The sequence below is a fragment of the Talpa occidentalis genome, unplaced genomic scaffold (assembly GCF_014898055.3).
Source record: "Talpa occidentalis isolate TD23 unplaced genomic scaffold, MPIMG_talOcc4v2.1 talOcc4.15, whole genome shotgun sequence".
In the NCBI taxonomy this organism is placed as follows: domain Eukaryota; kingdom Metazoa; phylum Chordata; class Mammalia; order Eulipotyphla; family Talpidae; genus Talpa; species Talpa occidentalis.
Window position 1 is genome coordinate 127,361 of NW_023601543.1, and position 27,197 is coordinate 154,557.

Below are 27,197 nucleotides of genomic sequence, written 5' to 3' on the forward strand. Positions count from 1 at the left end.
GAGGACCAAATTGAGTGAATGGGGGAGGGGGAGGTCAGCTTTCCAGCAGGCCATATGCATCTTCCGTTAAGCCATTTGCCACCACATCCTAGGCCTCAGGCTAGTCTGGCCTCTGGCTCTGCCCATGCAAACCCTGTACCTCCCAGAACAATGACAGAGCAGCTGGGCCCATGCTGGTGAGAGCAACCATGAGGGACTAGGCAGATACACACTGGTTAGCAAATTCCCAGGGCATTCAGAGCAAGAATGCATCTTTGGGAGCCCAGTTAGGAGAGAAGAGTTTATCACAGGCTCCTAGAAAGTCCTAGAAAGTCCAAGAACAGCCTGCCTCTCCCAGGAGCCACTCTGCCTCTCCACTTTTTCCATTTCCCATGGACAGCTCGAGGACCGAGTACAGGTTTCTGCTGACATATAAAAGCCACTAGCCCCTCCTGGGGCAAAGAGCAACACGGGGCCTCCCTGGTAGTGCAGGTGGTTAAGCGCCGCACTGTGAAGCTGTTTGTGGCTTCTGCAGCGCGGGTTCGATCCCGGCCGGCTGGCGAGAATCCCACACGGCGCAGCGGACCTCTCCTGTCTCTCCCACTGCTCCCCTCAGCAGTGTGTTTCGTCAGTCTGCCTGTTCTGTTTCCCGCTCTGGCTCTGGTGAATCCTTTCACCCTCCCATGCATCTGGCCCTACCCCAACATTTGTATAAATAAAAAATAAATCTTTAAAAAAAAAAAAAAAAGAACAACACGATATGCTGACAGGGCAGCCAGGGAGGGAGGGTAGCCTGACACTTTCTGAGCAAAATAAATCCCTCTTTGTTGGCTAACCCCCTTCCTCCAAAGGGCCCCTCCAAACTGCAGCATGGGGGTCCAAACCCAATCTTCCTACCACTCAGGAAAAAATATGCCCCAGAAAACTCCCTGACGACAAATCTACTTTCTCTGGCAATGTCTGCGGTGTCTCTCAAGTCAGCACGCAGCAAACTCTGGTGCTTAGATGTATGCGTGACTCCCCATGTTGGAAACTGGCTGTTGAGTCACGTGTGGGTGGCTGGCAGGGCTGCCTGTGGCCCAGTCCCTTCCAGCTCCGCAGCACCAACATTCCCCAAGTGGGGAGCCGAGTCCAGTCAGGAGACTTGGTCTTGCTCCGTGGTGCTGAGCAGACCGCCTCTCCTCTGTGGGCCTAGGAAGTAAAGGGATTGGAAGGGATGATTCCTCAGTCTCCTCCAAGCCTGAGGGGGGGTCTGGGACCTGGAGAAAACCTAAAAAGCACGAAGAAGCGAACCCCTCCCTCAAGACAGCAACTTTAGATGGAGTAAACATGAAACTGAAAAAGCAGCATCCCTGTGCTGTGCAGCCCTCCCAGGCCGGGTAGGTTCATCGTTGGTCCAGGAAGCTGGAAAGAGAACCTTGGAGCCCTGGGCATCACCCCACAGGTTAGGGGAGACACGCCAGGAGGGCGACAGCAACCTGGCCCCCTCTGCGAATCCCTACCTGCTCTTTGCTCCCCTCGCTGTTCTCTGACGCTCTCCACTGCTCTCCTCTGCTCTCCGCCCTCAGGCCTCTGCCGCAGCCCTTACATGCTCCGTCTCTCTGCTCCAGTGCCTACTCTGGCTCACCAGTCCAGGAGCGCAGTCATCAGGTGTAAGACCACAGGTGTCCAGCATTGATGCTAATGATGGGAGGGCAGAGAAACCTGACCACTCCCATTTACCCCACTCCCTGGGGTCCTGACCCATAGGACAAAACTTGAAGGTCCCTACTCAGGGCCTGGCCTCTCCTCGCACGCTGCCTCCCCTGGCCCTCTGCAGCCAGCCCCACCTGAGATCCATGACCTCCTGGCCGTACCACTCATGCAGGGTAGAGAAGCAAAAGCTCTCAGGGGGGCTCTGCCCCTGCCCAGAAGGAGGCTGGCAGGGCCCTGCAACTCACACTCTGCTGATCTCTGGCCAGCTGGCCTGCTGCCCGCTTCTTCAACCAAGCCCATGAGGCTGCAGTCCCTGGAGAGGGAGTGGCCATTCTACAGGCCCAGGGAGCAGACGTCAGGCGCCTGGGGCTTGCAGCGGCTACTGAAAGCCTCGGGCATGAGGCAGGGGCTGGCCACCTGCAGCTGGCTCTCCAACTCGGACCCCACTGGGCACATGTCCAAAGCTGGCCCTGGACAGAGCCTTCACCCAGGCCTCCGGGGCCTCTGGTCATCCACCGCGAGCAGGTGTGGGTGCACCCCAGGGGTGCCCAAGCGGATTGCCAAGGCAAAGTCCTCGGTTTCGGACGCCTCAGCCAGCTCCACTGTGCAGCCCTCCAGGACCACCAGGCTCAGAGGGCCCGGTGCTCTGGGCTCTCGAAGGACAACAGCAGGCTGCCCTTGAGGACAAACCTGCGCCTCTGGCCCACACCACTCAAGCAAGCACAGGCCCTTCTCAGACCTCAGAGCCTCTGCAGAGCTTGCTGGGCTAAGTGCAGGGCATGCGCACATGAATAGGACACAAAGGGCTCTCGCCTTAGCCTTGGCAGTTTACAAACTGAGGTTTGATTTTTGCTTTTGTATTGAAAAGATCCAGAGAATAGGTGCACCAATCACCAGCACTTTCTTTTGCTTTAAATACAGATGGAGATTTTTCAGTTGAGTCAGCAAAGGACAACTTTTTTTTTTTTTAAAAGATTTATTTATTTATTTACACAAGCACTGGGTACAGTCAGAAGTGCAGGAGGGTGAGAGGATTCACCAGTGTGGGACCCTCGCCGGTGGCCGGGGATCGAACCGGCGCTGCAGAGGCTGCGGGCAGCTTTGCAACCCAGGGCTCAACCGCTGCGCCACCGGGGAGGCCCCTGGACAACTTTTTTTTTAATATGTTGGGTGAGTCTTCAGATTCCCAGGGTTTTCCATGGTGAGGGAGTGAGGAAAGGAATATTTTATACCTTAAATGCAAGGTGGTGATTAAGGGGGGAAGGTGTTTACTTTTTACTTAACATGTTTCGCTCCATGTATGGTTCATTTCCTTTTTAAAAAAAGTTTTATTTTGAAATATAGAGTCACAGTAATTATTAAAAAAAAAAGACATGTACAGAGAAGTCCCTGGACCATTTGCCCAGTTGTGTGTGTGTGTTTCCTGTATTCATTTTCTGTGAAGTTTTTGATTGACCTCCTTAATAACGTTCCATCTGTTGAAATACATGAAATCAATTCCTTTCATAGTTCTTCTGTCTGTAGCAACCTTGTCCTTCAGTATTAGAAGTGTGAACTCTATTAACTTTAGGATGAGTAATAGGCAATTTGAAACTTCCCTGAGAACCTGTGCTTGTGATGTTCTGAAAATAAACATAAAGCAGACAATTTTATTTCCCTTGTGCATATTGATTTCTTTGGAAGAAGCAGAGCCAATTTTGAAGGTACACAATGAGAGACAATCCACTAAATGTTTGTTTTTAAAATATGTTTCAGTTATCACTAACCTTCAATGAAAATGCTTCAGTTTTCACATCTGTTAAACAGATATGTTCTTCCTCCTCCACTCTTCCCTGCACTCATATCTTAGGGCTCGTGTAAACTTTAGTGAAATACCACATGTAAAGAATTAGGCGTGCCCTAGGGAAAATGTTATGTAAACAGAATATTTATATCATACCTAGTCCTTGTTGTTTGATCTGAAAATTACACTGACAGGCAATAGTCTTTTTTATATTAGACATCTCATATAACCACGAGTTGAAGCTTTATATGTATCTTTTCTAGAAGCATAGGGTTGACCAAAGTGCCTACTGGAAATACACCAGTGAAATCTTAACATACAAAGCAGAAAGACAATATATGTTCACACTGAAAATTAGAAGAAAGGACTTTGTAAAGAGAGAAATAGAACAGGGTTCTCTGATATCCAGAGCTTCTTGCTACTGAATTCCTATTAGGATCCTCATCATTGCATAAAATGAATGGAGGCGAAGAGTAGAAAATTTGGGGTGGAAGCTTCACAGGGCCAGAAACTGGAGGTGGGAGTAGAAATGCTTAACAGATTCATTAAGCCAGATATAGAAATGAAAATCCTGAAGCACAGGAAATCCTTAGGCATGGACTGTCCACAAAGGAATGAAACCCTCGAAAGAACACCGTAGCAGAACAACTCCCGCCTGGCCAAAGGCAACTCTTGTCCCAAGACTGGGCTCCTGTGTCTATGCAGGCATCTCCTTCAACAAACCCATTCATTTCAAATCTAAGTCTTTCTGCCAGCTTATGTCTGTGCAAGCATCTTCTTCTCCTTATCTCTTTTTCTAAAAACCTGCCCTTTTGGGATATAACTTTTGCCTGCTTGTGTCTTGTACTCCTTGGTAAACTCACCGCGTGCTGCTGAACGGGTGCCTCGATTGGAACTTTTCTCTGAGGTCACCGAAAGACCCCGCCACTGAACCACATCTCATCAGAACCCCATCAAGCTACTGCCTAGAACAGTGCTTGCCCCATAATTCGCTCTCATACATACTTGCCAGACACTTAAAAGGTCATAGTCAGTCATGTTCCTGATTCTTTCCCATTCTCTATTCAGTCTTATAGTGTGCTTTATCACGATAATGAAGAAAGTGAAAGCTGGTAAAATAGGAAAGAAAAAGTGTGTACTTTTTTGGGTTCTTGCCAAGAATGCAACCCCAGAAACGTGGCTCCAAAGAGCCCTTGAATCTTGGTCTAGGTTGTCTGGGGGTGGGCGGGACGCTTCCCACTCTGGTCTGCTATGCAGGTTAAGCTAGACCAGTCCAGAAATGATTAGTGCAATAATATGGAAATAAGCTGAAAAGTTTCAATCCCTGGGCTGTCTGTGGTGATGTGGTTTTGGAGTCTGTGGGTTTGGAATTAGTGCGGGGTCCTTGGGTTCCCTCTGGGAAAGGTTTCGCCAGAGCTCCCCTTTCAGTGACACGCAGTGAGTTTCCCAGGCAAGTTTCTCCACGAGGCAGAGATGATAGTTATATTTAAAGAGTAGGTTTATTAGAAAAGGGATAGGATAGCAAAAGACACTTGCATAGACACAAGTGGGCAGGAAGAGCTGCCCCGAAAGGGACAGGTTTGCTGAGAGAGGCCTGTGTGGTTGCAGGCGGGCGGCCTTGAGGAGAGCTGCCGCCACTGAGGGTCAGTGAGGAGAAGCCCCAGCAGGTACAGGTCACAGGCAGGCAGGAAGTTGCTGCCCTGCAGAGGAGAGAGTTGGTGAAAGGAAGCACCTGCACAGGCACAGGTGGGCAGACAGAGTGCTGCCCCCAGCCTGTGCAGAGACTGCACTGATATAGTCTTTTTCTGTTTGGGCGGGGTCACTCCTTGTGAGCCTTCTGGTTAGTTGCTGATTGTGGGTAACTATGAAGAATCTGAAAGGGACTGGGCATTCCACAATGGGCTCCATCTCCATATCTTTACCCCTGGGCCTGTGCTCTAGACACTCCCCTCAGCAGTCTGATCCCTGCTTGGGTGTTGTGTTTTGTAGTCTGGATGTTGGTGCCTAAGGACCTTGGTTTCCATAGCTGTGTCAATGGCTATGCTAATCTCTTCTACCCCACCTCCTGTGTGAGCCAGGTTTCTGGTCTTATAGAGCACCTCCTTTTCGGTTTTTTATATTCCTGTCCTCCATCAAGTGGTGGTCATTTTCATTTCAATTTCCTCCTGGAGTGGACATATCTGCACATACCCAGGACCTGACCGTCAGTAGCCTTTCTATTCGGCCTTGGCTATCCCGACTCGTGTGACTCCATTTTGGTTCTTTATTTCTTGTCATTCCACCTTTTGACCAAAATCTTTCCTCTGATGATCAACTGGAGAAGTCCCATATTCTGGGAGGATTAGTCCTGGGGAGTCACCTATAACTGGAGAAAGCACACGTTGCTGGGCCAGGAGGTCACGTCCCTCGTGGCGTGGGGGAATCCCAGTATTGGCGCGGTGGAGATGAGTCTTCGGGTTTTAGTAACAAGGTGGCTTTGGCCTCGGTGCTGCAGGCAGGTCACGTTGAACTAAAGTCTCTGTAGTGAAGGCTGATTCTGAAGGTGTAACAGGGGGGTCCCCAGGAAAAGGGGAGGTTCTAGGTTTCCTGCCCCACCCAAAAGGAGGGTGGAGCAGAGCAGGGAGAATAAGCTGCAGAGGAGACTGAGGAAGGAAGGAGGCAGGATGGAGCCAGAAGGAGACCTGGAAGAGGCGCATGGAGCCGAGAGACACGTGAGGAAACTGCGCCTGCCTTCTGGTCGTGGACTGACTGACACAGATGTGGGTGAGAGACCCGTGGGGAGGTGACAATGGCAGTTTTTTTTTTAATTTTATCTTTTTTTTTAAGATTTATTTATTTATTTATGCAAGCACTGGGTACAGTCAGAAGCGCAGGAGGGTGAGAGAATTCACCAGAGCCAGAGCGGGGAGCAGAGCAGGCAGAAGGACCGAAGGACACTGCTGAGGGGAGCAGCGGGCGGCAGGAGAGGTCTGCGTGACATGCGGGACCCTCTTCCGGTGGCCGGGGAGCAGCTGGGGATCGAACCGGAGCCGCAGAGGCTGCGGGCAGCTTCGCAACCCAGCGCTCAACCGCTGCGCCACCGGGGAGGCCCGACAATGGCAGTTTTTGTCTTGATTTTGATTTTGCTCTTTTCCCTCCAGACTTGTCTGGTTATTTCTGATACTTTTCTGTGGGTCCCCACTGAAAGGTGCTTTGGACCTGTGGCAGGCTTTGGGGCCTTGCTCTGGGCCAATCCTGCTTGGGTGGACTTTTACCCACGAGGGGACGGGTAACTCTGGGTGCTTGATTAAGAAACTATATTCTTTGCCTTTCCTGTGTTGTTTCCTAATTGTATTAAAGTTCCTTCCCATTAAAGTCTCATCTGTTTTGTGTTGTTGGGGCGGATGGCAGAACCTATGTAGAGCAGGCAGGTTTGGGGGGTCTGGGGTGCCCCTCTTCCTCTCCTATAACGAAGGGTCTGTGGCTTGGGGAATGGCCTCCAATCTTTGAACTACCACAAACCTGGTTTGGGTTGAGAGCTAAGATCTATAAAGGGTCGCATTTTCAACAATAGAAAAGCAATACACAGTGACAATAACAGAACTATTTGTAATCCTTATCTTAAAATTGCTCCAATTCCTAAGGACAGTCAGCTGAAAATAACAGGAAACTTAAAATTAAACAACCAGGCATCAAATTGGAATGACCTTTTTTTTTTTTTTTTTGTTTTTGTTTTTTTTTTGTTTTTTTTTTAAATTGCTAGTTTTTCTTTTTTTTTTTTTTTAATATTTATTTATTTATTTATACAAGCACTGGGTACAGTCAGAAGTGCGGGAGGGTGAGAGAATTCACCAGAGCCAGAGCGGGGAGCAGAGCAGGCAGAAGGACAGAAGTACACTGCTGAGGGGAGCAGCGGGCGGCAGGGGAGGTCTGCGCGCCATGCGGGACCCTCGCCGGCGGCCGGGGATCGAACCGGTGTTGCAGAGGCTGCAGGCAGCTTCGCAGCCCAGCCCTCAACCGCTGCACCACCAGGGGAGGCCCTGGAATGACCTTTTAAATACCTGGCAAATTTAAAGACTTCAACAGTTTCTAATTCCACCCCTGATAAGGTATTGATTCAAGTACAACATGAAGTGTTGAAAGTGGTGTGTACCCCATTTGGGCTGCAAGGAGGTAATCTAAGGCAACATGTTGTTTCTGATCTTTCTGATCTGGGCCATTCTCACAGGTATGAGGTGGTATCTTATTGTGCATTTGATTTGTGTTTCCTTGATGATAGTGATGATGAACCTTTTTTTTCATATCCCTGTTGGCCATCTGTATGTCTTCTTTGGAGGTGTCTAGAGCTTCTGCCCGTTTTTTAATTGGGTTATTTGTTTTCTTGTTGTTGAGTTGCATGAGTTCATTGTAGACCTTGGATATTAGCTCCTTGTTAGATGTATGATATGCAACTGTTTTCTCCCACTCTGCAGGGTGTTTTCATTTTTATGATAGTTTCTTCTGCTTTGAGGTAATCCCATTTGTTTATTTTTGCTTTTAGCCTCCCTTGTTGAATGTAGTCCTCAAAGATATCACTGAAGTCAATGTTATGGAGTGTTTTGCCTAATTTTTCTTCAATGTACTTTATGGTTTCAGTTCTTTTTTTTTTTTTTTTATAGAGGCATGTTTTTATTTATTTATTTATTATATTTGTTTGTTTTGTTTATACATGCACTGGGTACAGTCAGAAGCGCGGGAGGGTGAGAGAATTCACCAGAGCCAGAGCGGGGAGCAGAGCAGGCAGAAGGGCTGAAGTACACTGCTGAGGGGAGCAGCGGGTGGCAGGAGAGGTCTGCGCACCATGTGGGATCCTCCTCCGGTGGCCGGGGAGCAGCCGGGGATCGAACCGGCGCCGCAGAGGCCGCGGGCAGCTTCGCAACCCAGCGCTCAACCGCTGCGCCATATGGTTTCAGTTCTTACATCCAAATCTTTAATCCAGCTGGAGTTAATTTTCGTATATGGTGTAATTGTGGTCTCGTTTCATTGTTTTTCATGTGGCTGCCCAGTTTTACCAACAGCATTTGTGAAAGAGAGTTTCCTTTATCCATTTTATATTTTTGGCTTCCTTGTCATAGACTAACTATCCATACAATTGTGAATTTATTTCCGGGCTCTCAGTTCAATTCCATTGGTCAGTGTGTCTGTTTTTATTACAATACCATACAGTTTTGACTATGTAGTACAGTTTGAAGTCTGGGAGTATGAGACATCTGTTCTTTTTTGTCAGGGTTGCTTTGTCTATCCAAGGATTTTTATAGTTCCATATGAATTTCAGTAGTTTTCCTCTATTTCTTTGAAGAATGCTACTGAATCTTCAATAGAGGTTGCACTGAATAGGTCTATTGCTTTGTGTAAGATGGCCATTTTATTTTATTTATTTATCTTTTAAAGATTTATTTTTATTTATACAAGAGCTGGGGTTCAGGCCAGAGGCGCAGGAGGGTGAGAGGATTCACCATAGACAGAGCAGGGAGCAGAACAGGCAGATGGACTAAAAGCACTACTGAGGGGAGCAGCAGGTGAGACAGGAGAGGTTTGCCGCACCATGTGGGTATCTCCCTGGTCTGCTGGGAATTGAAGCCGTGCTGCAGAGGGTGCAGACAGCTTCACAGTGTGGCACTCAACCCGCTGCATCACCAGAGAGGCCCAAGATGGCGATTTTAACAATGTTAATTCTTTAAATCCATGAGCAGAGAATATCTTTCCAGTTCTTTGTATCTTCTATTTCTTCTAATAGTGTATTATAGTTTTCATTGTACAGGTCTTTCACCTCCTGTGTTAAGTTCATTCCTAGGTACTTAATTCTTTTTGATACAATTGATAATGGGAATGTTTTCTGGATTTCTGGAGCTCACTGATTGTATATAGGACTGCAACAGATTTTTATGTATTGATTTTGGAGCCTGGGACTTTGCCTCAGTTTTTAGTGTTTATTGTTTCAGTTTTTAGTGTCTTTAGGGTTTTCTATGTACATTATTATGTCACCTACAAATAATGATAGTTTTACTTCTTTCCCAATTTAGATTCCAATAGACACCAGTCGGTGAGTAGCCACCACCACGGACTTGCTGTGGAACAGAGGAGGAGTGGGGACTGTTTGGCCCAGGAGCTGGACATGGGGCTGTCATGGCCGCATGTGGCACTGAGCAGTGGCTGTGACATAGAAGTACAGGTGGAGCTGGAGGTCTCTGGAAGTCTGTCCTGGGGACAGGGGCCTCCTGCTGCTCTGGCAGCCCCCTCTCCAACAGTTCTGGACACCGTGAGCCCTCATCCCAGGGCTTAGATCTTGAGCCCTACCCACCCCTTCAGTGGGTGTACTGATGCTCTTTGGCCATGGACATGCCCTCCTCGTTGTGGTGTCCTGCTGGATTATGCACCTCCCAGCCCTCTAGATTCACCTTGGACTCCCATAGTCAGTCAAGCAGAGGTAGGTCCTGGATGCTGACTTCAGACCTAGAGCAGGTGAGGACGCTGGGGGACTGGAGGACTCAGGGACAGTCAGGGCAGGCAGAGGGTGGCAGGACAGACTCTCAGCTGAGGACAGCAGGGGCCTGTGTGGGGGTGAGGCGCTTCTGGCCAGGAGTGGGGCCAGGGTGTCCAGTCATTGGAGGCAGCGGCTTTTGGGAGATCTGGAGAAGGCAGTGCTTACAGCTCCAGCAAGAGCACATGGGAAATGCCTTGTCCATGTCCCAGCCTTACAGGGAGCTTCCTACAGATTAGGCAGGGCCGATGTCCGTTTCAAGTTTCGGGGAATGAGATGGGGGTTGCTTCGCGGTCCCCTTCGTGCTCTAGATCAGGCTGTAGTTTTGAAGATGGCATTGGGGTCAGAGTCACATGACAGGGAGCTTCAACTTCTCTAGTGACAGTCGGGCAAGTTGGGCTAGAGAGCTGGGGAAAGGAGGCAGGAGAGTCATAGGGGTCCCTGGAGGAACTAGGGGGGGAGTGGGGGCTTGTAAGAGATGTGCAAGGCATCTCCAGCCAATTGGTTGCTACTGCCTCTGGGGATCTTGTAGCTAGAGTCATGAGTAGGTGGGTGAGGTCCAGCTAGAGGTCCTGAGGTGGGACCTAACAGAACTGGGGGTAGCGTCACATACACCTCGGGGTCCTCGTTACTGTGCAGCGGGGAGGGATGCTGGATGTGGAAATCCAGGTTGGGCTTGATCACTTGCGAGAGGCTGGGTTTGGGCGCTTCACTCTGGTGGGGGGTACAGTGCCCTGCTGGCCACTCAAGAGCAGAGGCACCAGAGGCCCAGTCGGCCAGCGCCTTCTCTTCTGGCAGCGGAGCCCGCTCCTTGGGCAGAAGGGTAACTCCTGGCTCGGCTAGGCCAACGAGGCTATGGCCTCTGCACCGGCCTCCCTCGCAGCTGCTCCAGGCCAGGGTAGACTCGGCCGACCTCAGCCGCAGAGGCTGCACCATGGAGGGGCGGGGTGGACTGGGCTGTCGCTGCGGGCCTCGCGCAAAGCCTGGCCCGGGAGTACCCCGCACCCTCATCTGGGCCGCAGGGCGGCCAACTCCAGGCCACTGCCTGAGCATGGCCGCTGGGCTCCCGGTTCACAGGAAGCCCCAGCCCGGGGGTGAGAGGAGGGGGCTGGGGCTGCGACGGGTCGCTGGGGCCTCCGGGGCCTGGCGAGGTGGGGGGAGACAGGGGTGGGCGGAAGAGGGGTGGAGGAGGACGCGCCCGTGGAGGGGGGGTGCGCGGAGGCTGGGGCGCTGCCGCCCCCTGCTGCGCGGGCGGGAAGGAGGGAGGCTGAGTGCCGACCTTCGTCCCTCTTCCAGCCCCAACCGCGTTGGCCAAAGGCGCTGAGGCTGCAGCCCAGTGTCCCGGGCGCGCAGGCGGGTCACCGTGTGAGGCGCACTGACCCTCGAGCAGCCCGCTCTGCGCGGCGGGGCCTGGGGCCGCGGCCCTCCAGCCCTCGGCTTGGCCCCCTCTCTCCCGCGCCAGCCCGGCCGCCCCTGCTCACGTGCGCCCTTGGCGGGGCCTTAGCGCCCGAGCCCGAGCCAGGGGCAGCTGTCAGGGCTCTCTGGGGAAAGAGAGCTCCGAAGGCTAAAGAAGGCGCAAAGTGAGGCAAAGGAGCAACAGGGGCCCCCGCGGGAGGAGGGGGGCATCGCGAGGGTTGGGGTGGCTCCGGGTAGTGGGGTAGTGGCACTCGGCCGGGGCCCGGGGCCCGTCTCCTGCCTCCCCCCCCCCCCGCCCCCCACCCGCTTCCTTCCGGGGCCTCCAGTGCTCCCGCCCGCTCTCCGGGCCTCCCGCTGGCTCGCTCTAGTTCCAGAATATTTGCTCTACTCCAGAGTAAAACCCCCAGCCCATTAAGCGTTTTCTCCCCATCACACACATCCCACCCCGCACCTGCCAGCAGGCCTCACGTCGTGGAGGACTCATCGATGCAGGACAGAGAGAGACGCAACGCGTCAGGTCTGTCCCCGTCGCAGTATCAGTTCTTTGTCCCTCTGTCTGGCCGGACAGTAACCGGACAGCATCAGGTGGACACTTGGGTTGTCCCCACCGTGGACTTTGTTAATAATGCTGATATTCATGGAGAAGTTTCTGTTTGAACACGAGTTTTCGATTCCTGTAGGTGTACACCTAGGAGCGCGTATGGAAATCCAGTGGTTTCCAAGGGTTACATTTTCAGGAACCACCAACTTATTTCCCACAGTGATCAAACCTTTTTACGTTTCCCTCAGCAGCTATGAGGATTCCAGTTTGTCTATATCCTTTCAAATAGTTATTATTTTCCTTTTCTATTATACACATCCTACTTGCTATGATGTGGCACCTTGCAATGGTTGTTACTGTTTTTTTTAATTGAACTAACATTGCATTATAAAATTATATAAGCTTCAGCGTGCATCATTACAAAACAGACATCTAAGTTCACCACTAAAAGTCCACTTCTAAATCCTACACCACACAACTGACTCCTTTTACCCAATTTACCCACCCTCCTTCCCTCTCCTCCTCTGGTGACCACTAATTTGTTCTTATAGTCTAAAAGTTTATTTCTGTTCATTTGTGTGTGTTGTTTCTTATGTGCTATATATGAGTAAAATCACATGGTGATTGTCTTTCTCCATCTGACATATCACTAAACATAATACCACTAGATCCGTGGTGGTGTTGCACACAGCAGGGTTTCATAGTTTTTAATATATGCATATATGTAGTTGAGCTCTATGGTATATTTCTACACATATATGTAGTTTAGTGTTCCATGGAATCTGTATCACATCTTTATCCAATCATCTCTGAGTGGCCACTTAGGTTGTTTCCAGCTCTTGACTGTCAACACCAACACTGTCATAAACATAGGGGTGCATGTATCTCTACTGTTTTTGTGATCTCTGTGTCAATATCCAAAAGGGGGATAATTTCATCATGTGGAACTTCCATTTTTAATTTTTTGGAGAATCTTATACTGTTTTCCATAGTGGGTGCACCAATTTACATTCCCACCAATGAAACGCAAGGGTTCCCCTCTCTCTTAATTATCTTTTGGATAATTGCCTTTTTTAAAGGTGCGAGGCTATCTTTTACCATTTTCATTTGCATTTCCCTAATTATAAGAGATGATGAATATCATTTCATGTGCCTGATGGCCATCTGTATGTCTTCCTTGGAAAAATGTCTCTTCATATCCTCTTCATTTTTAAATTGAGTCTTTTTGTTGTTGAATTTTATGAGTTCTTTATATATATTTTGGATATTAACCTCCTGTCATATTTGCAAATACCTTCTTTCATTCAGTCGATGCCTTTTTATTTTAATGATAGATTCTTTTACTGTGCCAAAGCCTTTAAGTTTTTGCTAGTCCCACTTGCTTATTTGTGCTTTTGTCACTATGCCAAAGCCTTTAAGTTTTTGCTAGTCCCACTTGCTTATTTTTGCTTTTGTTTTCCTTGCCATGGGAATGGAGTCTCCAAAGACACCTGGAAGATCGATGTCAAGAACCACATCACCTAGGTTTTCTTCTGTGTTTTATGGACTTCAGATCTTACATCCAAGTCTTTTTTTTTTTTTTTAATAGAGGCATGTTTTATTTATTTATTTGTTTGTTTGTTCGTTTTGTTTCGTTTACACATGCACTGGGTACAGTCAGAAGCACGGGAGGGTGAGAGAATTCACCAGAGCCAGAGCGGGGAGCAGAACAGGCAGAAGGACCGAAGGACACTGCTGAGGGGAGCAGCGGGCGGCAGGAGAGGTCTGCGCGCCATGTGGGACCCTCCTCTGGTGGCCGGGGAGCAGCCGGGGATCGAACCGGTGCCGCAGAGGCTGCGGGCAGCTTCGCAACCCAGCGCTCAACCGCTGCGCCACCGGGGAGGCCCTACATCCAAGTCTTTCATCCATTTTGAATTAATTTTTTCTGTGGTGTTAGATGGTGTTCCAGTTTCATTCTTTTGCATGTTGCTATTCTGTTTTCCCAAAACCATTCTTTGAAGAGGCTTTCCTTGCTCCATTGTATGCTCTTGTCTCATTTGTTGTAAAGTAGTTGTCAATACATTGTATGCTTGTTTCTGGGCTCTCAATTCTGTACCATTGATATGTGTGTGTTTTAATCCTGAGACCACACTGTTTTGATTACTATCATTGTGTAATATAGTTTGAATTCAGGAGCCTGATACCTTCATTTTTGTTCTTTTGCTCAGGATTTTCTTTCTGTTTGAGGTTTTTTGCCATTCCAAATAAATTTCGTTTTTTTTTTTTTTGTTCAATTTCTATGAAGAATGCAATTGGGATTTTGATAGCAATTACATTGAATCTGTACATTGCTTTAGATGATATAGCCATGTTAATGATGCTGATTCTTCTTATCCATCAACACAGAATATCTTTCCATTTCTTTGTGTTTTCTTCTATTTCTTTCAACAATGTCTTATAGTTTATAGTGTGCAGGTCTTTCACCTCTTCAGTTAAATTTATTCCAAGGTATTTAATTCTTTTTGATATGATTGTAAATGGATTACTGCCTCCGATTTCTCTTTCTGCTAGTTCATTATTTGCAAATAGAAATGCAACATATTTTTGTATGTTACCTTTGTATCCTGCCAGTTCACTATATTTGCTTATTATTCCCACTAGCTTTTTACTGGAGATTTTAGGATTTTCTATATATGCTATCATGCCATCTGCAAATAGTGATAGTTTTACTTGTTTCCAATTTGATAACTTTCATTTCTTTTTCTTGTCTAATTGCTCTGGCTAGGTCTTCCAATACTATATTGAATAATAGTGATGAGAATGAACATTCCTGGCTTATTCCTGAGGGAATTTCTAATTGCCTTAGAGGGAAAACTTTCAGTTTTTCAGCATTAAATATGATGTTGGATGTAGGTTTGTCATATATAGTCTTTATTATGTTGAGGTGCATTCCTTCTAGGCCCACTTTGTTGAGGGTTTTTGTTAAAAGTCATAAATGGATGTTGAATTTCATCAAATGCTTTTTCTGTATCTATTGAAATGGTGATATGATTCCTTCCTTTCATTCAAAGTAGAACATTGTTGAGGATTTTTGCATTTATGTACATCAGAGATATTGACATATAGGGTAATGTTGACATCATAAAATGTGTTTGGAAGTTTTCCTTCTGTTTCCCTTTTCAGAAGAGCTTGAGAAGGTATTAATCCTTCTTTGAAAGTTTGGTAGAAGTCATTAGTAAAGCCATCTGGTCATAGGCTTTGGTGTGGGGGTATGCATTTGATAGTTCTTGGACATTTTAAGAGAAAGCAATGACTTTATAATTAAACCTATGTCCTAGGTTTCTGCACCAATATGATACAGATGAAACATCATTCATTCTCCTTTTAGCACTTTCTATAAAAGTATACAGTGGGTGAGAGTAGTGAGGTAGAAACATCTTCTAAAACAAAAGGTATTTTGGAAATGAGGATAACATCTATTTGAGCCATGGGATCTAACCCTGAACTTGCTCACCCGTTGTTCTGTGTCTCACTTTTCCCCTTTTATAATAAGGATGATAGATTAGTCTCTGAGGGTCTTTCTAGCTCTGAAATTCCATGAAACTATAATTCTCACCACTTTTATCCTCCCAAGCTCTGGGGAAAGGGAGAATAAATATTGGATAGGTTTTATTATTTCAGCTTAACAATTAGCTCTTGAGTTGATTAATACTCTTTTGGCAAGTACTGCATCTTAGTGAAGATGATTTAGTATTAAAGCAATTGCTGGATTTTTATAAATGTGCCAGCTTGGTGTATTGAAATTAGTAAGGTTTCTAAAGGTATTTCAAGCTGACCTTAATTAATTAAATGCTGGATAGATACAGTCCAAGGTTAACCACTTAATAAATTGGCAACCAAATAAAAAATGGAATCAAACATTTTGAGCAGCTTACTGGAAGGGATCCTGGCTCTCTACCAAGTGATTCTGTAGCAATGTTGGCATCAGGGTGGGTGATTTTCAAGTTCCTGACTCATTGTCACTATATCCTTTCACCCAACACTAAATCCTTCCCCCCACCCCCAAAAATAGCGACACAGTATTGCTTCATATGTAGTGACAAAGGTTGTTGTGTTAGTATCCTTAGACTAAAATAAAGCCCCCTCATGAAATGTGAATAATTGAAACAAGCACCATCTTCAATTCACTGTGCATTAGTAATAAGACTATTGTAAAGGAGGACAATAGTGATAATTCTAGGTGTGTAGAAGAGTTCCTAGTTATTTCTCTGAACTGGTATTTAAGTTAAAGATAAGATTGAAGGTAAAGGGAAGTTGCTTAGAAAAGGGGATCATAAAATAATATGCTTTGATCCTGTTTGGAATACTGTAGAGAGTGTAAATTATAGGACATTCGAAAGAGAGAAGTAATTAAGGGATGACCTTGTACCCAGTGAGTAGATTAATTCAGGAGCATTTTTGTTTTCTGAGAAACTAAAGGAGTAGATATTATTACTCAATTTTACCCACTTTCCTTCCCCTCTGGTAACCACCATTCTGTTGTCAGAGTTTTTTTTTTTTTTTTTAAGTATGCGCTTTTATTGGAGCAAGGTTCTTAACTGGTATTCAGTGATATATTTGCTAAACAGAGATCTATGCAGGTATTATATACTCTCTATCCAGACAGGTTTTCATTACACTTTGCTTTTTGATGGAATAGTTCCATTTATGAAGCTTTATATATCAAAATTTGACCAGGCTACCCATTAATTCATCTCTGAAAAAGTTAAGTGGTGTTTAATTTCAGATGCTGTATCTTACAGTATTAAAAAGCCTATCTGCTTCTCAAAGCATTATTCTAGGCACAGACCACAGCCCACCTCACCTGGATTCACACAGATGGCTCTCATTTCAGAGCTGATGTGAAATAGCTGGCCCTTTGAGACAAAAATGCTCCTGAACTAACTACCACCAGCTCAGACTTCTGACTGAGAGCCCACTGGCCTTCTTGGCCACATGTGACAGTGCCAATGTCAGGGAAATAAAGGCCTATTTTTTAAATACCAATTTGAGATACAAATTAAGGGTACAGCATAACCAGAACTGTATCTTGAGCAGTCTCACATCCAGCACGATGTGAAAACTTTCAGAAACTTTTGGTCGATTGTACCCACGACGCTTCCCAGCTACGGAGACATGACTACATTGATTCAAATCCCTTTACTCAGTCCACATAGCCCCGAGGTCATCCTGTAGCACACCCATCACAAATACAGGAGTTAGAGTGACCACTTGACAATATGCTACATAAGTCAAGTTGGGGAGTTATGGCGTGTATCAATTTTAGAGAAAGGCCTCAAGTTCTTTGTGTGCATATTTAGTTTTATTGTAACAAAGCACTTCACACGCTTTTAATGATTAAAATTGATCATGTTTCCTTTCCAGTGAAAAAAAGAAAATTTAAAAATAAGCAGGAACAAAATTGCAATAGAGAATGTCAATTCCAAATCAGCTCCTACAGATTCTGTCGATTCTCCCATCAAGTTCTCATTAGGAGAGAATTATATTTTAAAAGTGTCATCTTAAACTGCAGAGATCTTAAAGATCACAATGAAGCAGGCCAAAGGAGAAGCCATGTTGCCAAAATGCCCATTTCATGCCCCCCCATCTCAAACCCACCCTTTTGCTGACCTTCCATAACCCCTTTATTTATTTATTTATTTATTTATTTATTTATTTTTTTAAAGGTTTGGTTTTTTTTTTTTATTTATACAAGAAACGGGGTACAGGCCAGATGCGAGGAGGGTGAGAGGATTCACCAGAGACAGAGCGGGGAACAGAAAAGGCAGACTGACGAAATACACCGCTGAGGGGAGCAGCGGTCGAGACAGGAGAGGTCTGCTCGCCATGTGGGTTGCTCCGAGGCCGGCAGGGATCAAACCGGCACTGCAGAGGCTGTGTACAGCTTCACAGTGCTGCGCTCAACCGCCTGCGCCACCAGGGAGGCCCATAACCCCATTTTTAAAAGTTTTGTTCTTTTTTTAAATAAGAAAAAGTATACAGACATATGTTGGTAAATGCTGTCTGTATTCACACAGAGATACAACATAATATCTGGGCCCAATACACAGAGAAAGGAGGAAACAAGCTAGAATCCTTCGCACTTGTACAGGGGCCCAGTACCCCCTAGCTCCCAGCAGAGCTAAGGGGGGCAGAAGTTTTGTCTTTTTTTCTCACAGAGTATGGCAGTGTTGGTTTCATAAAGTTTTTGTGGTGACGGGAAGGGGAAAAAAGTGAATTTGGAATAGAAAGTGGTAAATAGTCTGTATTCTACTCAAGTCTCACTTCCCCCAAAAGTAAATCGAGAACTAGGGTATAAAAGAGAAAATTGACCTCAAATGCAGGGCGACTGAGCACAAGAAGGGCAACAAGAAAAACCACTGCAACTTGCTCCCAGGTGCTGGAGCAAATTAAAGGTCGAAATCCATCAGCGCTCCATTAGTCATGTCCTTCATCCTCCCCACCCCCCATTATCTTTGTCTTCTTCACCTTCACCCTCAACCTCCTCTTCATCAATATCTTCCCATCTTTCTTCATCATCATCTTCTTCATCATCTGTGTCAAGAATCACATGGTGCTATAATGGATTTGGCCAAATACTCTCTCAACGGCCTCTCCAAAGTCAAGGCCACTCTCTGGCTCCTAATACTGCACCTTCCTGCCGGCTCTGTGCTGCATTTGATCTGAATGTTCATCAAATCCATTCCAGATTTCCATTTGATTTCTGTGGACTTTGAAGATGGATCAACACACTCAGTCAGATGAAATGTTTTGGAGAGAACTTATTTTTGAAGTAAGGGTTTTCATCAAAATAAAATAAAAATCTCCTCCGTCACTTTAACTCCTGTCAAATAATGCAACGTGTTCTCATCCTCCTCCTCCTCAAGCAGTGCAGACACTTGCAGATGACTGACAAATGTCACCCCAAAATCTGGGATTTTGGCAATCAATTCTGACCTCTTCTGAAAAAATGTTTGGTGGAGGTTGTTATATTTATATTCTACTTTCAAAATTTCCCCACTGGCTTGTGCATTAACTCTGTCTGTTCCAATTTGCACTTCACCAGTCTGTTCAGCTGTTTCTTGCTGCTCTTTTTCTCCCTTCTGCTCACCCAGGGGAGTTGACATCTCCTCCTCCGGCCTGGGTATAGCAGGAAGTCTTGATTTCTTCACTCAAAGCTGGTGAGGAGATTTGTGTTTGGGGGCCATGTGTGAGGAAAGTTCCAGCGCCAGACCCAAAGGAAAACACATGTCTGAAAGGCACTGAGGACTTCTGTTGTCAGAATTTAGGCTTTATTTTGGTTTGGTTTGTACCTTTGTTTTGTTTCTTTATCTTCCACATCATCTGATATTTGTCTTTGTCCTCCTGACTTATTTTGCTTAACATCATCCCCTCCACTTCCATCCATGTTGTCACAACTGACAAGGTTTCATCTTTTTATAGATCCTGCATAGTTCTTCACAGCTTTGACCATGAGGGTGGGTGTGCTGTGTTAGCAGATAGAAGATTGTCCAAATGTAATAAAGAGTGCTTTTTCCCCAGGATGGGAAAAAAGGGTCCTCTACTGTTGCGGGTGTTGAGAATAAGGACCACGAGGAGCCAGTCCAGTCACCCTTTGTTTACTGTCCATTTTCCTTTGGGTGGGAGTTTGAAAGATTGTTATCATGAAAAGTGGTACAGCCACCCTGGAAAATGGTTTGGTATTTTCCTGCAAAGTTAAATAGGACTTACCATGAAACTCAGCAGTCCCCCTCCTGAGTCTGCCTCTGAGAAATGGAAACGTTTGTCAACGCAGCGATGTTTCTATCAGCTCTATTCATAATTGTGCCAAAATGGAAAGAGTTCAAATTTCAGTATGATAATTAAAATGTTTAAATAGTTAAAAATGTTTAATTATTTAAAAACAATATTGAAAATATTTTGCAAGAATTGTTTTAAATGTTGAATGCTAGGAAGCCCACTGTCTTACTCACTACTGCATGGATTAAAGTCAAATGTTTTCAGATGACAGATTTGTGAAGCTTAAGTTGGTCAGATGTAAGTAAGTAGGAAATGATAGGGATTGTGTTTGAATTATAAAAGGCTCAACTAAAAACATTCAAATCCAATTAAAAACAAAAAGAACTGCACACGTACACCCTGCTATAACCCCCTCTCTAGCCCTATAACTTACATCTCCACCTGAATAAAATTTCTTTCAATGTCTGTTAACCAGATCTTACTCTGAGTTCCAAATGTAAATCTTCACATTCTTTCTTAATATTCTCAACTTTGTTTCTGATACTTCAAAATTTAACATATTCAAAAAACGAGGTCATTTTGTTTTTCAGTCAAAACTTTGTCATCTTCTTGTATTCACTGTGATTTTCTTCCTACTTAGCACAGTCTAGGCCTCCATTTTTGCTTATGTCCTATTTCGTCTCTTAAATGGTAACATACAAGGGACAGCCACTGCATCTGTTTACTTGCCACCCTGTTTCCAGAGCCCAGGGCTCCAGCACAGTGCAGTGTGCGCTGGGCCTGCTCAGTCAGAGAACCGACAGCCAGGGTGGGCGTCAGCGGCAAGACAGGGCTGAGCGGAACAAGACATTGACCAGGCGCAGGGGGGAGTGTGTCCCCACATTGGCATTTTAGAACAGGGACCTTTCTCCAGTAAAGACTGCTTGAAACTGACATATGGCTCCTGGAGGAACCAGAGGGGAGCAGAGAAACTCACCCAAGATGCCGGCCAGTCCCAACAACACAGTGTCCCAATGCATACGGCAAATTAGAAAACAGACAGTAAGGAGTAGAAGAACCACACGCAACCTAGCAACTCCCCAGGAAAAAAGCACACCACAAAAAGAAAACCAGCCCCCAGATTGCAACGACAGTAACTTGGAAGAACTTCTGAGCCTTCCAGAAAGAGAATTTAAAATTGCCGTGATTAAAAAACTGACAGAAGTCATAAGGAAAACAATGATAAGGGAAAATAATCAACGATCAGAGAATGCAATTGAGTCCCTAAAGAGGAAAACAATGGTCAGAAGAATGAAATTGAGCCCTAAAGAGGGAAGTAAAGAAATGCAGGAGATCAAAGAATTAATGGAAGAACTAAAGAATTCTGGGAAAAGCAATGAAAGCAGAATAGATGAAATGGAAGAACGAATAAGTACTCTTGAAGACACAGAAATAAAAAGAACCAAAACAGAAAAGGAAAGAGAAGTACGAAGGAAAAAGAATGAAGAAAGACTTCGGGAACTATCTGACTCCATGAGGAAAGGAAATATAAGAGTTATAGGAATACCAGAAGGAGAGGAGAGAGATGTAGGAACAGAGAAAATATTCAAAGAGATAATTGAAGAGAACTTCCCAAATGTAAAGAAGGAGCTGAAAATTGATATACAAGAAGCAAGAAGAACACCAAACTTCCACGACGAAAGGAAAAATACAGCAAGACACATAATAGTAAAGCTCCCAAGAATCCAGGACAAGGAAAAAATAATGAAGCTGGCAAGAGGGAAGAAACAGATAACATTCAAAGGAAAGCCAATCAGGCTGACATCAGACTTCTCCGAAGAAACACTATGGGCAAGGAGAGAGTGAAGGGACATAGTCAACAGACTCCAAGAAAACAGATGCCAACCAAGAATTCTCTATCCTGCAAAGCTCTCTTTCCTCTTTGAAGAAAGAATATGGACCTTCCCAGACAAACAGAAACTCCGGAATTTCATTACAACTAAACCCCCACTCCAAAAAATACTACAAGGAGTCCTAAAGCCAGAACCTCAGAGGGACGAATAACAATGAAAGAAGCCCAAAAAAAAAAAGTTATTAAAAGAATAAATAAATAAAATCAAAGGAAAGACAAACACAATGGCAAATACAGATGCTAACATATCAATATTAACTCTAAATGTAAATGGACTAAACTCTTCAATAAAAAGACACAGAGTTGCAGCCTGGATTAAGAAACAAAACCCAACCTTTTGCTGTCTCCAGGAAACACATTTAGCTACAAAAGATAAAAATAGGCTCAAAGTTAAAGGATGGAAAACAATCCTACAAGCAAATGGACCAAAAAAGAAAGCAGGAACAGCTATACTTATATCAGATAAAACAGATTTCAAACTCAAAAAGATAAAAAGAGACCCCAATGGTCACTACATTATGATCAAGGGAACAATACTTCAAGAAGAAATAACACTCATTAACATATACTCACCAAACGAAGGAGCACCAAAATATATCAGACAACTGTTGTCCTCTCTGAAAACAGACATCAGAGAAAACACATACGTAGTGGGAGACTTCAACACCACTATCAACAATGGATAGATCAACAAGACAAAAAATAAGTAAAGAAACCAAAGCTCTAAATAAGGACCTAGAGCAATTGGGCTTAACAGACATCTATAGAACACTAAACCCCAAAAAACGGAGTACACATTTTTCTCAAGCGCACACGGATCATTCTCCAGGATCGATCACATACTGGGGCACAAGACAAACATCAACAGATACACCAACATTGAAATCATATCAACCATCTTTTCTGACCATGAAGGCATCAAACTAGAAATAAACCATAAAAAGAAGGCAAGGAACTTTCCTACCTCATGGAGATTAAAAACCACACTACTGGAAGACCACTGGACTAATGAGGAGATCAAAGAAGAAATTAAAAAATTCTTTGAATTGAACGACAAGGAGGACACCAATATCCTAAATGTATGGGATGCAGCAAAAGCAGTAATAAGAGGAAAATATATAGCAATAGAAGCTCACATCAAGAAACAAGAAAGAACTCAAAGAAACAACCTAATCTCAAAGCTCAAAGATCTAGAAAAAGAACAACAAAAAAACCCCAAAACCAGTAGAAGAAATAATAAAAACCAAAGCAGAAATAAATGAAATTGAAACTAAAAAAACAATCCAAAAGATCAATGAAACCAAGAGCTGGTTCTTTGAAAAAATCAATAAAATAGACAAACCCCTAGCCAGGCTCACAAAGGAAAAAAGGGAGAAAGCACAAATAAACAGGATCATCAATGAAAGAGGAGAAATCACAACGGACACAGCAGAAATCAAAAGAATAATCAGTAACTACTATGAACAGTTATATGGAAACAAGTTTAACAATCTAGAGGAGATGGACAAATTCCTACAACTCTACAATCACCTAAAGCTAGATAAAGAAGAAATAGAACACCTAAACAGACCAATTACAAGCAGCGAAATTGAAATGGTAATCAAAAACCTCCCCAAAAACAAAAGCCCAGGACCTGATGGATTTACAAATGAATTCTACCAAACATTCAGAGACGAATTAGTGCCTATCCTTCACAAACTCTTCCAAAAAATTGAGAAGGAAGGGACAATACCAAACACGTTCTATGAAGCCAACATTACACTATGAAGCCGAACAAGGACAACACAAAAAAAGGAAAACTACAGGCCAATCTCCCTAATGAACACTGATGCAAAAATCCTCAATAAAATTTTAGCTATCAGAATCCAACAATGTATCCATAAGATAATTCACCACGACCAAGTAGGATTCATTCCAGGGACACAAGGATGGTTCAACATCCGAAAATCAATCAACGTTATCCAACACATCAACAAAAAGAAATATAAAAACCATATGATAATATCAATAGATGCTGAGAAAGCTTTCGACAAAGTGCAACACCCATTCATGATAAAAGCCCTTGAAATTCTTGGGATACAAGGAACATACCTCAACATCATAAAGGCCATCTATGACAAGCCAACAGCCAGTATCATTCTCAATGGTGAAAAGCTGAAAGCAATTCCATTAAGATCTGGAACAAGACAAGGATGTCCACTCTCACCACTGCTTTTCAATATAATACTGGAAGTCCTAGCCAGAGCAATAAGACAAGAGAAAGACATCCAAGGAATCCAAATAGGAAAAGAAGAAGTCAAACTATCACTATTTGCAGATGATATGATAATATACATAGAGAACCCCAAAAACTCCACAGAAAAACTAATTCAACTCATCAATCAGTTCAGTAAAGTGGCAGGATACAAAATCAACACGCAAAAGTCAGTAGCCTTCCTATACACAAACAATAAATCTGAAGAAGAAGAAGAAATCAAAAAAACCATTCCTTTTTTTATTGAAACAAAAAAAATCAAATATTTGGGAATAAATCTAACAAAAGAGGTAAAGGACCTATACAAAGAAAACTATAAAACACTGTTAAAAGAAATAGAAGAAGACACAAAGAAATGGAAAGATATCCCCTGCTCATGGATTGGAAGAATAAACATTATTAAAATGGCCATCCTACCAAAAGCAATATACAGATTCAATGCTATTCCAATCAAAATTTCAATGTCATTCTTCAAAGAAATAGAACAATTATTGATGAAATTCATATGGAATCACAAAAAACCCCGAATAGCCAAAGCTCTCCTGAAAAAAAAAGAAGGGAATGGAGGCATCACACTCCCAGACTTCAAACTCTACTACAAAGCCATAATCATCAAAACTGCATGGTATTGGAACAAGAACAGACATACAGACCAATGGAATCGAATAGAAAATCCAGAAATAAACCCACAGATTTATGGTCAACTAATCTTTGACAAAGGAGCAAAGAATATGCATTGGAGCAAAGAAAGTTTGTTCAATAAATGGTGCTGGGAAAACTGGGTTGCTACATGCAAAAGAATGAAGCTTGACCACTACCTCACACCATACACAAAAATCAACTCAAAATGGATTAAAGAACTAGACATAAGACCTGAAACCATAAAATATATAGAAGGAAATATAGGCGAAACACTACGTGATATGCACATCAAAGACATCTTTACAGACACATCACCCAAAGCAGTGATAGTGAAGGCAAAGATAAACAGCTGGGACTACATCAAATTAAAGAGCTTCTGCACAGCAAAAGAGACAATAACAAAAACAAAGAGAAACCCCACCAACTGGGAGAACATTTTGCACCCAACACTAATGATAAAGGACTGATCACAAAAATCTGCAAAGAGCTGATGAGACTCAACAACAACAAAGAAAATAATCCAGTCAAAAAAATGGGCAGAAGAGCTAAAAAGAAACTTCTCTGAAGAGGAAATGCAAATGGCCAACAGGCATATGAAAAAATGTTCAACATCACTTGTCATCAGGGAAATGCAAATCAAAACTACCATGAGATACCATCTTACACCAGTGAGAATGGCACATATTAAAAAAACTAGCAACAACAAATGTTGGCGAGGGTGTGGAGAAAAAAGAACTCTTCTGCACTGTTGGTGGGAGTGCAAACTGGTCCAACCACTGTGGAGAGCTGTGTGGAGATTTCTGGACCTACTAAACATAGAGCTTCCATAGGATCCAGCAATTCCACTCCTAGGTATTTACCCAAAGGACACAGAAACATCAATTCCAAAGAACACCTGCACCCCTATGTTTATAGCAGCACTGTTTACAATACCTAAGCTTTGGAAACAACCCAAATGCCCAAAAATAGATGACTGGATCAAGAAGATGTGGTCCATATATACCATGGAATATTACTCAGCATTCAAAAAAGATAAACACATGCAATTTGCAGCAACATGGATGGCACTGGAAGGGATCATGCTCAGCGAAATAAGCCAAAAAGAAAAAGAAAAATACCGGATGGTCTCACTCATAGCAGGAATCTAGAAAACTTAAATAAGGGACCAGGAAAACGAATAACTATAAGAAAGTGAAAATCAAAATCAACAAAAAACTACGAACCAGAGACACTTTTAGGGGGGCGGGGGCGGGAGGGGAGGGATTGGGGTCAGAATGGGGGGGCTGCAATTGTATGGGGAATATAAAAATAAAATTTATTATTTAAAAAAAAGTAAAATAAAATAACTCTAGAAATGAAAAAAAAAAAAAAAAGACATTGATACACTCATTTGTGGAGCCTGACCTTTGAAAACGAAGAAAATACAAGGCTTTGTTGTGGAGCGTCTTTCTCACTCCATACCCCTGGACACTCTCTTGCCTTCTAGCCCAGTCTCAGGGTGACTTTAAAAAAAAAAAAAAACACCTGAGTATATTGGGGAATTTGGAGGGATAACGGACTCAAACTTCCGTAACTCTGTTAGATATGGGGGCCCACGGCACCGTCTTACCTGGTTCTATGGGAGGTCTGCAAGCACAAGCTGTAGCAGCGTGGAGACAAAAACGGAAATGGCCTCGGGCCTGCGCTCTTACTGGTGTCTGGATGGTGCATGGGGAAGAGGCAGCACGAACTCTGGGTCCAGAAAAAAAGGTCACTATTCCTACAGCTCAGCTTTGAAAAACATTATCTACAAAAATCGAGCAGCTTCCTTCATACACAAAGGTAAAAGAATGAATGCTGTCCCCTAAGATCATAAGACAGTTAAGAGTCAAACCTAGCCAAGCCCAGCAGTCTCCACCACAACTCTGCAGGTCTATGAATAAGAAAAAAAAAAACGTGTAAGCCACTGAGATTTTGGAGTTGGTTGTTACATGATAATGGCAGGCAATGCCACTTTTTATAACTAGTAAATAAAGGGAAAGAGCCAAATATTTTGTCTGCCTTTTTTTTTTTTTTTTGATGAAAGTACTTCAGGTTAGCCAAATAATTTGTATGGAAAAGATTTCTAGAGAAGAATTCCAGCTTATAAATGCAAAAATAATGATATCACCATTTTCAAACCTAGAGTAAGATGACAGTTCTAGTAAAAGATCATCAAAAACTGCAAAAATTATTAGATGTAAAATGGTTGGGTACATTTATAATGCATAGCTCAGTCTGACAACACATGCATAAACTAATCAGTGTTAACATTACAAAAAAGGAGAAACAACCAGACACTATGTGTCTCCAATGTGATGCAAAAGGAAGTACAAATAGTACCGTTTGTAATTTATTCTTGTCAAAATTTGAAGCTCAATTTGATAAAACTTCTACACCTAACTACAGAAAATACAAGGGCAGAGGTGAGTCACGATACCAGTTAAGGAGCCAGGGAGGCTATAAGAGGGGCAATGAGGATTTAGCAAATCCAGGGTGTGGGAAGTTCTGCAGGACAAACAATTGATTTTTTCCAAAAATACACTGGATAAGACAAGACAAATAGAACCATGATTCAAACAAACCAATTGTAAAAAATGTAGGAAACAACCATAGAAATTTGGACATTGAATGGATATTTGAGGAATATTATGATGTTTAGATGTGGTAGTGTCTTTAGGTGCAACAGGAGTAATCGTTATCTTTAGAGATACTATTACA

General features: G+C 43.9%; 2 pseudogenes; both read right to left on the reverse strand.

The window, feature by feature from the left end:
* Window positions 1–1,750: 1,750 nt before the first annotated feature.
* Window positions 1,751–11,009, reverse strand: LOC119246398 (sesquipedalian-2-like; annotated as a pseudogene).
* A 7,360-nt stretch (window positions 11,010–18,369) lies between these two features.
* LOC119246399 (protein SET-like) lies at window positions 18,370–25,917 on the reverse strand (annotated as a pseudogene).
* Window positions 25,918–27,197: the final 1,280 nt, after the last annotated feature.